The sequence below is a fragment of the Pelophylax lessonae genome (assembly GCF_965119305.1).
Source record: "Pelophylax lessonae genome assembly, chromosome: 1".
In the NCBI taxonomy this organism is placed as follows: Eukaryota; Metazoa; Chordata; class Amphibia; order Anura; family Ranidae; genus Pelophylax; species Pelophylax lessonae.
In genome coordinates, this window is record NC_138768.1 from 384,004,770 (window position 1) to 384,017,670 (window position 12,901).

The 12,901-nt window shown below is 39.8% G+C and overlaps 1 protein-coding gene across 15 annotated transcripts in view; it reads right to left on the reverse strand.

The window, feature by feature from the left end:
* Nucleotides 1–12,901, reverse strand: part of PTPRD (protein tyrosine phosphatase receptor type D) — a 1,741,884-nt gene that overhangs the window by 35,749 nt on the left and 1,693,234 nt on the right. The window lies entirely within an intron of this gene.

Genomic DNA, 12,901 nt, shown 5'->3' on the forward strand with positions numbered 1-12,901 from the left:
ATATATATATATATATATATATATATATATATATATATATATATAAATAAGATTTATGTCTGGACAAAAACTCAACAACTCCAACTTTGCCAACTTTGTAAATTGTCTTATCCCATGAATCAGCACAAGAAGATTAGTCCATGACATGTAATGAACACAAAAAAGTATAGTGAATAACTTTTGAGTTGAAAGGTCAATATGACATCTAAAGAGTTAACACATAGAATGCAACTGGATATGCTGAATACAGCTATAGGGGTTGATTTACTAAAGACAAATAGACTGTGTTCTTTGAAAGTACAATTGCACTCTGCAAGTACACTTGCTCCAGAGCTTAGTAAATGAGGATGAGCTCTGCTGACTTCTGTCATCTAATCATGTGGAAGCAAAAATTATGCTTTTTTTTTCTTACTTTCCTTTCTTGTGATTGGGTATTCTTTGCAAAGTAAAACTTCACCTCATTTACAAAGCTCTGGAGCGATTGCACTTGCAAGCTGCAGTTTATTTGCCTTTAGTAAATCTTAATCAGTGTCTGGATACGCTTAAAATATCTGGAGAACATGCCAAAACACCACCCAATTGAATTTTGTTTCTTAGATGCATTCAAAAACAGTATACTATTTAATTTTTATACAGCTTTCATCCGTTTAAATTACACTAACATAAGCTTTAAATTACTTAAGCTAGATGTGCTTTAATCTAATGCATATGCTTAATGCTGATGCTTTAAATGCAATTCAGGTCACCTTATTCTGCTGCCAAAATCAGTACAAAATATAACCAAGAAGCAAAAAATTGTGAAATTGCTGTACTACTATATAAACATTTTAAGTGCAAATGTGTCCTATTCATGGCTAACCATTTCTGGATATAGCATTTGTGTCATTTTTTAAAGCTTTTAATTCTCTGAAAGTAGGTTACTGTGTAACCATGATGCCAAAAACACAAGACCCATTTTTTCTAAATTATTTTTATTTGCGTAATTAGGATGTTTGGTGCACTCTTCCTAGAATCCTAGAAACCACAAAATGTAAAAGGTGCTTCTGTCCTTTTGCCTGTATTCACCAGTTTCATGAACACAAAAGGATAATTCATTGTTAAAAAAAGGAGGAGACATTCAGGCTCATACTGCAAATCTCTCACCTTTGGCATCTGCCAAAAGAAAGGAACTGGAACTTGTGGGCATTAAAGAGAAGATCCAGCTAAACAGATAAACAGAGGAGGTGATTTACTAAAAGCAAATAGACTGCACTTTGCAAGTGCAGTTGCACTCTGCAACATGAAATTGCCCTCATTTTCCTTGGTAAATATAATGTGTTAAAGCTTCACTTTGTAAAGAATACCCACTCAGGTGCAAGGAAAAAAAAACGAAAAAAAAAAAAAACAAAACATTTTCTTGTAAATGATTGGATGATGGAAATCAGCAGACCATTACCAAACTTACAAAGCTTTAGGGAAAACTAGTGCAACTACACTTGTAAAGTGCACAGTCTATTTGCCTTTAGTAAATCAACCCCAGAATGTAGAAATATATACCATATATATTTACTCTTTTGCCTTTGTAATTCATCCTCCTGTTTCAGCAATTGAGCTTCATACGCCATCTCTCTACCTCAGACACTGTCAGTAGACAATCATTGGACAGTGAATCAGTATCATTACCTCTGCCAATCAGAGGGGAGATGACTCAGGAAGTGGTAATATAATACCAAAAAAGTAGCAGATTGATCTTACTGGCTAGCAGAAGTGCATATATCATAAGAAAGACTAGCCAAAATGATATATCCTTTATGAGGCAAAACAGTAAACATATGTAATTCAATGTATTAATATTCTTGCGAAGAGGTCAACTTCAACCACTTGCTATATGTTCATTGTTTAGAAATGGTGGGGAGTTCAAGTAGTTAAACAAGTTCACAGATGCAACTGCAGCTGATAGCTTGGTACCATTTTTTGAAGCTGGCAATCAGCTTTTCAGTGAAAGCAATCCAGTCAGCTGCAGAGCCATCCGATCACTTTTACATTACTGATCATGGGGCATCCTCAGTGCTGCCTCTGTACCTTCTGGGAACCCGGGACCATTGTAATTTGTTTCAAGATGGAGAACATGAGGAGCTTAGGGAATATCAGTTCCCTGATCTGCTCTGCAATGAATGAGCACAGGTAAGCATTTTAACCCTTCTGCTTTTAATGTATTAATTCCCCGGGTTCTGTTGCTGGGGAAGCAGCTAATCAAGCCTGATCTGTGCTTGGTGAGATGCAGTGGAGGGCAGAGGAGGGACTAGAGTTCCAACTTACTCCTAAAGCCTCTATAAAGAGAGCCTGCCACTTGCCCATGCTTTCACATACTGCAGGGGGCTTGCATGGTCTTTTTTAGGTACACTTGTTCAATTGCCTGGTAACACAAATTGCTAATCAGTTATTTCACATGGCAGTAACTCAATGCATTAAGGCATCTAGACAGGGTGAAGATGATGTGCTTGAGTTCCAACCAAGCCTCAGAATGAGAAGAAAGGGGATTTAAGTGGCTTTGAACGTGGCATGGTTGTTGGTGCCAGACGGGCTGGTCTGACTATTTCATATTTCAAAAACAAATGATCTACTGGGATTTTTAGGCACAACCATCTCTAGGGTTTACAGCGAATGGTCCAAAAAAGATAAAATATCCAGTGAGCAGCTGTTGTGTGGACGAAAACACCTTGTTGATGTCAGAGGAGAATGGGCAGACTGGTTTGAGATGATAGAAAGGCAACAGTAACTCAAATAACCACTTGTCGCAACCAAGGTATGCAAAATACCATCTCTGAATGCACAACACATTAAACTTTGAAGCAGATAGGCTACAGCAGCAGAAGACAACACCAGGTGCCACTCCTGTCAGCTAAGAGCAGGCAACTGAGGCTATGATTCACACAGGCTAACCAAAATTGGACAATAGATGATTGGAAAAACATTGCTTGGTCTGATGAGTCTTGATTTCTGCTCTGACATTCAGATGGTAAGGTCAGAAATTAGCATAAACTACGTGAAAGCATGGATCCAGCCTGCCTTGTGTCAACAGTTCAGGCTGGGGGTACTGGTGTAATGATGTGGGGGATATTTACTTGGCACACTTTGGGCACCTTAGTACCAATTGGGCATCATTTAAACGCTACGGCCTACCTGAGTATTGTTACTGACCATGTCCATCCCTTTATGACTACAATACACAAAGGGTGCAGTGCCACCCTAAAAAAAATAATTTTCTAGAAAGTCCCAAAAAAGCACTACCCATAAAGTCCACCAGCTTAGGATGGTAAAGAAGTTCCCACACCTACTGCTATGAGAAGGTATAAGAAGGCACTCGTCACCACTGTGAGGAAGGGGGAAAACTTGCTTATGAGATTTAGTTGACCCTCAAATTATAGAGAGCTCATAAAACCGCATATGTTTAAAACAGGGCAAAATGGATCAGCAACTTGTACCAGGCACCCACTATATATTCTTCACTGAACAAGAAAGGTGTATCACTCATTCCTGAGGCAGGAGCCTCACATTCCCAGTGATGCATGCATTGCCAATGGCTATTTTTTCCTCAAAGGACACAACAATAGTGCAGTATGTCCAAAAATCTGAAATCGCTACTTTAATTCAAAATATTGCACTCACAAACAATAGGATTCAAACAGGCGTATCAAACTAATGTTAAAGATGGCCGTGGCATGTGGCGTGCTTACGTCATGTGGTCCTGTCCCGCCTGGCTACAGTGTACTCATCTTCGGATGGCTACTTCCAGCAGAATAATGCTCCATGTCACAAAGCTCAGATCATATCAAACTGGTTTCTTGAACATGATAAATCATATCACTATACTCCAAAGGCCTTTATAGTCAAAAGATTTCAATCCAATAGAGCACCTTGAAGCAGATATCCTACAGAATGACCTGGACAAAATTACAGAGTGGGCAACGACATGGCAAATGAGGTTTAACATGGAGAAGTGTAAGGTTTTGCACTTGGGGACTAAAAACATAAAAACACAATACACGTTAGGAGGGGAACCCTTGGGGGAATCAAAAATGGAGAAGGATCTGGGAGTCTTGGTTGATGATAGATTAGGCAACAGCATGCAATGTCAAGCGGCAGCTGCCAAAGCCAGCAGAACATTAGCATGCATAAAGAAAGGGATGTATTCCAGAGATAAGACTATAATCCTTCCACTTTATAAAACTCTGGTCCGACCGCATCTGGAGTATTCCGTCCAGTTCTGGTCACCAGTCCTCAGGAGGGATGTGTTGGAGCTGGAGAGAGTCCAGAGAAGGGCAACTAAACTAATTAGGGGATTGGAGGACCTTGACTATGAAGAGCGTCTACAATCGCTCGATTTATTCTCCCTGGAGAAGAGACGTCTGAGGGGGGACATGATAGCAATTTATAAATATCTTAATGGGGATCCCAGCTTAGAAAAAAAGCTGTTCATTCGAAGGGATTGCATGAGGACTCGAGGGCATACAATGCGATTAGAGGAGAAGCGTTTTAACCTCAGGCAACGAGGAGGGTTCTTTACTGTTAGGACAACAAGATTGTGGAATTCTCTACCACAAGAGGTGGTTTCTGCGGGTAGGATGGTGGCTTTCAAAAGACTCTTAGACTTACATCTCAAGGATCAGAACATTCAGGGGTATGTGAGATGATTACAGCCACACACACCTACACAGGTTGAACTGGATGGACTATTGTCTTTATTCAACCTCACCTACTATGTAACTATGTATGTAACCTTTGCGATGTGGTGGAATGGGAGATTCGCATCATGAATGTATAGCCGACAAATCTGCAGAAACTACGTGATGCTATCATGTCAATATGGACCAAAATCTCTGTGGAATGTTTCCAACACCTTGAATCCATGCCTCAAATAATTAAAGTGGTTCTAAAGCCTTAAGGTCTTCACCTTAATGCATTCTATACACCTTTTGTGCTGCAGCTCGACCCTTTGGCTCCCGCTGCTGTCAATTAAATCCTGTGACATTGGAGCGGGGGGCGGGGCCGAGTCCCGCTGTCTGTGTCAATGTACGCAGCAGCGAGGCATGGCAGCAAGCACGCACGGGTGCCCCCATGGAAAGAGTAGGGCCTGGAGAGCCGGCAGTGGATCCCAGAAGAAGAGGATCAGGGCTGCTCTGTTATTTTAATAAAAAAAAACTTTAGAACCAATTTAAGGCAGTTCTAAAGGCAAAAGGGAGTCCAACCTGGCACTAGCAAGGTGTACCTAAAAAAGTGACCAGTGTATACAGGCATTGTACCATATAAGTGAGGCGTAGCGGCAAGATTCCGAGTAAGAGCAGTAATTCTAGAGCCATCATTCACTGTTAACGCTGAACTGATAACCGGTAAATGCATTTAAAGCATCACCTATGGACAGATTTGGATGATTTTTGCTATTTCACAAGCACTAGCAATTTTATTGCATAACATGTTTGTAATCTGTTTACTTGATGCAACCCTGTCTTTAAATTCTACTAAAAATGTGTATTATATTGTGTTTGTGTGCTTTAAAATTAATTTTACTTTATTTTTTACTAAAATATGCGCTTGATAAACAGTAATGCAAAATCGCATTACAATAAATAAAATTTGCAACTACCACCATTTTAACCGCTTGCCGACCGCCGCCAGTAGGGTCTGGGGAGCGAGCGCTCCCGCGCGGTCACGGACCCCCCCGCGCGTGTGACCAGCGGACCCGATGTCCGCCGGTCACTCGGCGATCGTCGGGGAGAGGGAGAATGTCAGGCAGCTTGTGTAAACAAGCCACCTGTCATTCTCCTCGGTGTAAAGACACTGATCACACGGATCTACTATGTAGATCCGTTGATCAGTGTCCCTACAGCTCAAGCCACAGCCAATCACAGTAGAAAGCACGCCCCTAGGGACACACACAGCCCCTCCCTCCCAAATAAAGTTAACCCCTTCACTACCAGTGTATTTTTACAGTAACAGTGCATATGTATAGCACTGATTACTGTAGAAATGTCACTGGTAACCCCAAAAGTGTCAAAAATGTCAGTCAAGGGTCCGATCTGTCCTCCGCAATGTCGCAGTACCGCAAAAAAAATCGCAGATCGCCGCCATTACGCGTTAAAAAAAAAAAAACAAAAATGACAAAAATCTTTCCCTTTGTTAGTAAACGCGATAACTTTTGCGCAAACCAATAAAAATACGCTTTTTGCAATTTTTTTTTACCAAACATAGGTAGGATAAAACAAATTGGCCGAAAATGTTAAAAAATTTTGATTTTTACATTTTTTTTGGGGGGAATTTCATATAAAAAATTGTGAAAAATATTGCTATTTTTGCAAAATTGTCGCTCTTTTTTTGTTTATAGCGCATGATCAAAAAATCGCACAGGTGATCAAATACCACCAAAAGAAAGCTCTGTTTGTGGGAAAAAAAGGACGTCAAATTCGTTTAGGTACAGCGTCGCACGACCGCGCAATTGTCCGTTAAAGTCACGCAGTGCCGAATCGCAAAATACCCCCTGGTCTTTTAGCAGGAAAATCCTCCGGGGCTTAAGTGGTTAATATGTAGGGCATTTGCTTTCAGAAAATGTGTAATTTCTTTGAGTAATTTTCTAACAAGATTTAAATGTGTGGTTAAACAAAACACTGTTTTGGATAAAATGCAAACATTTATGCAGTCTTCAAGCATAACTTTTTCTTTTTTTCTTTATTCACAGATTAACTAATCCACCAGTGGTAGCACTGGTTTATTATTATTGTGATGTGGTCTTAGAAAACCTCAGGCTTGTACACAAGCATGGAATTGGTTGTTTCTCATCCCCAGTCCTTCTGTAGTGATAGTGATAACTTTTGTATATTAAAATATAACTCCACCAACCTGTTTCTGTCCCATAAGCATCTGTCTCTTGTGCTTGGTGAAAAACTGTACAGCATAGAGGAAAGTAAGTGTCCCCTTTTTCTCTACAGTTTTAAAGTATAAAACCTCTGATCAAGGTTAAAATAATGGTAAAAAGGTACTCAGGACATGCAAATGGGGAGGGGGTTATAAAAATATATATTGCTGTATGCTGGCAAAACTGTATGCTGGCAAAACTGTACTTCTTTATACAATGTAGTTCTAGATAATAGCTAATTTCCAGGCCTTTCCTCGTTTATTTGTACCTGTTTTCTTATCTAAACTTATCTGTGCAATGTAAGAAAGAATTTCTTTCTATATTGCATTCATAATTTTTTGCATTAATTATATTGCTGATGTTTTGATTTATATGATCATGCTCATATTCCTTTTACTGCTAATAGGGGCAATTCTCAGTTCTACACTGTTAAAAATAGTGTAATAAAACACTTAGCTGAAAAATGTTAATAACTGTCTGCACATCAATCATAGTTTGCTAGTATGGAAATAACAAACCATGTTAGTAGCTGCTGAAATAAATCACTATAGTGAAACATAAAACAAACTTTTTATTCTAATTATCTCCTCTGAGAGCCAAGAAACAGAAGTATATCCTGATTAAATTATGTCACCTGGCATTCCTAGAGCTAGCCAAAACATGGAAATGTTTTCATCTACAACACTGTTAGACATTAGAGTCATTAGTCTTGTAGAGAGTTCAGAAAGAGAAGACCAGGCTATTAGGTAGATGACCCGCCGAGACCCAGCAGTGACAGTGAGCATGACATAGAAGATGTAGTTCATCAAAAACACAACAGCCAGGTAGAAGAATGTTCCATGGGCTTTTTGTTTTTTCTTTCTTGATGTTGTATTGTGGAGGAGAGCAGCACAAGTGGCATATCCAGCCGAGCACACAGGATTTCATTTAAAAGGGACTGGTGCTGTAATGTGGTGAGAGTGCACTGTTACTGTAAACCACTGGACATACTGGATTTCATTTAAAGAGGACTGGTGTTAGCATTCGCTGAGCATATAGGATTCTATTTAAAAGGGGACACAAGCTCATTTTCACCTTGCATTTTTCTGTGGGTCATATAAACCAGGTGAGAGCACAACTAGTGGTGGTGAAGCACTCAAGGTGAAGGAGTGGAAGAGAGGGCATCTTACATTTTTAATTATAAGCAGCAAATTAAAATATATAAAGCAAACAATATAGAGACGGATGCATGTGGGACTTTTTTTACTTGCAAATATGTAATATATATATTTTTTTCTTTTGCACAAGTTATGTATTGTGGGCGTGATATTGATGAAATGTTATTTATTATATAATGCTACACCATTTTTGTTTAAATTGTAGTTGATTTAACACATATGGGAGTGTTACAAGGTGGGAGACAGACCCTGGTGGAGATTGCAACTAGTTGTGTAAGAGTTTTTATGGCAGCAGATGAAATTTGGATGGCTGCTGCTTCGTGTGTCCTGTATTTGGGGCTGTGGCCAGTAGGCTCCCTGAGCTCTTCCTGGTTGGATGCTCAGGAGTCTCAGAAGTGGGAGGTGTGAGTTCAGGGCAGTGTGACAGACCAGAAGTCCCAAGGCCCAGAAGTCTCGGTAGAAGGGGTAGGTAGTCGCATTAGACAGTGTGATAGCATGGTATTGTTGAATGACAGATTAAGGATATTCTGGCAATGTGTCCGCCAGGAGAGGCTGGGGGATGCTTCCAGGAGGTATTGTGGAGAGGGGTGGTGGTCACAGGATATTAAGAAAGCATTGTGACAGATCCAGCAAAAGGGCAAAAGAGCTAGGCCGAGAATAAGGCTTATATGCAGGGTCAGCCCTCTACCTAGCTTATTCCTGGCAAATGTTTGGTCCCTGGAGGGGGAAATGGAGGAGGTAAATAATTGCATTTCTCAGCAGAGATATTTGAAAGTGTGCTGTACCCTCATTTTTACAGAAACGTGGCTTCGCTTTGGCATACCAGATGAAGCAGTTACCCTGGAGGGATAGACTATGTTTAGACCTGATAGAACACTAAGATCATGTAAAGCAAGAAGGGGTGTGTTTATATTTATAGTGGATGCTGCCACAATTCTACTAAAGTGGAGTCACATTGTACACTTGAGTTCATGTTGATAAAATGTCACCGTTTGTATCTACTAAGGGAGTTATTTGTGACTTTGCCACCAGATGCAGGATATAAAAATGCAATAAAGTCTGCTTATGAGTCTGTGAGTGCTCAGATGGCTTCCAATCCTGATGCAAGATTGTTTTGAGCGGACAGACTGGCAGCTGTTTAGGGATACGGAGAGAAGTAAATGTGGAGGAGCATGGCTCTGTGGTTATTGCATATGGTAATAGGTGTGTAGAAACTGTAGTGACTATAAAGATGCTGAGATCATTTCCTAAGCAGAAGCCTTGGGTAAATAGGGAGGTGAAGGTTCTAGTTAAAGATATGAATGCTGCTTATAGGTCAGGTGATAAGGCAGCATATAATGTGGCTAGGGGAAGGTTAAAAGTAGGTATTATGGAGACAAAACAGAAATATCAAGAGGGGAAAGGATTGGAACTAAATGATACTAGAACAGTGTGAAAGGCTATTAAGTCAGCCACAGGTTATAATCAGAAACAGGTTTTAGTGGAGAAATGCGAGGCTTCCCTCCCTGAAGTCCTAAATATACTATATGCCCATTTTGATCAATTAATTAATGATGTGACTACCAAGTTGGCTTTCTTTCCAGAAGATATGTCATTTGAGGTTTCAGAGTCTGCATTAATGAGGGGAAAGCTGCAGGGCCTTATTACATCTACTATTTTAAAGAACGGTGCCTCCCAATTAGCTGATGTTTTTACAAATATTTTTCATGTTTTGCTCTGACAAGTGGTTGTTCCCACATGTATGAAGACATCAATACTTTAAGGAATTTTAAAGAAATCTTCTGTTTCTTGTTTAAATGATTATAACTCAGTGGTCCTTTCATTATATTATTATGAAGTGCTTTAAGAAAATGGGCCTTAGGCACATTAAAAAATGTGTTCCAGTGCGGCTGGATATTTATAAGTTTGTTTTTAGGTCTACACAGGATGCTAATTCTGTGTCTTTACATTGAGTTTTGACCCACTTAGAGAGTAAAAATTGTTATTTTTGAATGCTCTTTATTGATTTTAGTTCAGCGTTTAATGCTATTTTAACTATAAAATGTATTGACATGCTTAAATTATTGGGTTTAAAGTATTACTGAACCCACAACAGTAAAATCAGTCTCTTTATACAGTAAATACTGCTTATTATACTCACTGTGGAACCTAATCTTATGCATTGTGTAAAAAGGTTGGTGGATCCTGTCTCCTCTAAACCTCTCCTTCTTCCTGTGTCCCCAATCTATCTGCTGATAGTACAGAGACTAGGGGACAAGCTGCACATGCTCAGTTTGGTGTGTATTGCTAGACAGTTTTTTTTTGTTTTTTTTCTTGGTAGAGTGCATGTGATCAGCACAGAGACAATGAGCACTGTCCAGACAGAGGGTCAAGGGTCTTGCATCCTAATAGGACTATCATAGCTAGAATGAAAACTCCTCCTACAAGATTTACCCAGATACTGGTAGAAGTCACAAGACTGCTATATACTGCTGATGAGAAAAGGTATTTGGCAGTTTATATTTACCAAAATTATTGCATTTCCATTTTTTGTAACTGTATCTTGGATATTCTCACTAATAGGCCCCAGACTGTTAAAATTGAAAACACTACTCCTTGACACCGTTCCTTAGTATAGGGTGTACAAGGTTGTGTACTAAATCCTATTTTTTTTTTTTTTTTTTGCATACTTATGACTGTGTTTCCAGATTTTAGGTAAACTCTGTAATAAAGTTTGTGAATGACACGACCATTATTGGAAAATAAGGGAAATCGACCAGGATGCATAAAGGCAAGAGATAAAGAGTTTGGTAGGTTGGTTTAAGAAAAATAATCTTGAGCTTAATGTGAGGAAAATTAAAGAGCTGATTAAAGATTTTAAAGAAGAGGGGAAACAGATATGCTCTGGTCTTTATAGATAGGGTGCAGATGAAGAAGATGTATGGTTTGTTTTTTTGGGAACAATTACAGAAGAATTGTCACAGGCAGTGCATATATATTTTTGGTTGTTAAAGCACATCAGTGGTTATCCTTTTTTCTTGAAGCTGAGGAGGGCAAGGTTTTCTAAGCAGTCCTTCTAAGCTTCTATATGGGGGCTAAGGACAGTGTGCTGACTTACCATTTCCCTTTGTGGCAGCATGTGTGTGCATAGTCCAGGATTTGAAAGCTCTACAGTAATAACTACTCATAGTGTAGCCTTCCCTAGTATTGATGAGCTTGGGGAAAGGAGGTGTCTTCAGTAGGAACAATATTGTGGGAGATAGTTCCCATTCAAGTAATGCCTTGTTTAAGTTGTAACCATCTTGTAGGTGGTACAAGGGTACTATCTCCCACACCACCAGGTTACAAAATAGTTTTCCCGCTTGGCAGTATGATTGCTAAATTCAGGTGACAGTAACAAGATAACATGGGCACTTAACCACTGTTTCCCTTTTTACTAATAATGAAGAGCACAGCACGTTTTTGTGTGGCAGCTATAGCGTAACTGTGGGGTTTGTTGTTGCTATATATTATTTGTATGGCTATATATGTTTTTACAGTATGTGTAGCAGTGAATGGGACTAAAACTATATTACATGTTAAGATTATATACAGTCTTACAGAATGACATTACATTTATTTTGAATCTTTTAATCATGGTTGTCTGGATTTGTGAATTAAATGCTTCAACACAGATCAGATCTGCATGGAAAAAATATACATATTGTATGATGCCCTGAAAAAACAACAATCTTTAAACTCACCAGAACTATGGCATGGCTCACTGGACAGGGTTAACAAAAGATGTTACATTGAGCTAGAGATAGATTTAAAGAGGATGTATACCCATGACACTTTTTTTTTTTTTTTGCTGCAACCTGAAAGGGAAACCCATAATGAGCTAGTATGCATCGCATACTAGCTCATTATGAAATACTTACCTAAGAACGAGCCCCAGACGTGCCGCCCGCTCCCCTGTATGACGGGCGACATGTCCAGTCGCCCGTCTTCCGGGATCGCGGCATCCGGCCATCTGATTGGTCGGAGCCGCGGTGACGTCACTCCCGCGCACGCGCGCGGGAGCCAACAGTCACGGCACGGGGCTCTGAAGAAACGGCACCAGCGGCCGTTCCTTCAGAGCGCATGTGCCAGTGACGTCACTGGCTGCATGTAAGGTAAATATCTCCTAAACGGTGCATGTTTAGGAGATATTTACAGTACCTATAGGTAAGCCTTAATATAGGCGTACCTATAGGTAAAAGTGTCAGAGGAGGGTTTACTTCCTCTTTAAGTGTAACCTGTATCTTGGTTCCACTCTGTATAAGAAGTACAAGCAAGCCACACATCCCCTGCTGCCTGCACATATACAGGTATTTGTCTGCTTGCATCCTGTGCCAGTCTAAGCACAGCATCTATTTAAAAAGCAGGCCAAATATTTTCCTGTTAACAAGGTAAGGCTAGATAACAGAAAAAATACTCAGTTATGGGCTCTGGTGGTCTTTTGCAGCGTGTCCATTGGTAATTTTGTACCTGTTTCTATAACATTTTTAATCTTGAAGTTGGCAATACAGCTAAGTATATTGAGAGTCTCCTATTATGTACCGCATTTCTGTACAGTGCTAAAGGCTTTCTGCATATCTGGTTTCTTGTCATACACTAAAGATCATTTTGTACACTGGGGAAGGGGGTTACTTTAGGTACACTGGAGAGTATCAGGTGCGCTGGTGGTCTGCCAATAACAGATTCCCTTACAATGATATGGAAGAGGCAGTAAGTAGGGACCTGTGAATGCTGATAGCGACTGTGTCTCCAATAAAACAATAAACAGGCTGAAAAATCCCCCAAAAACACCAACATTTGTGATTACCTATTGGATTCATTTGCACCTTGCCCACAG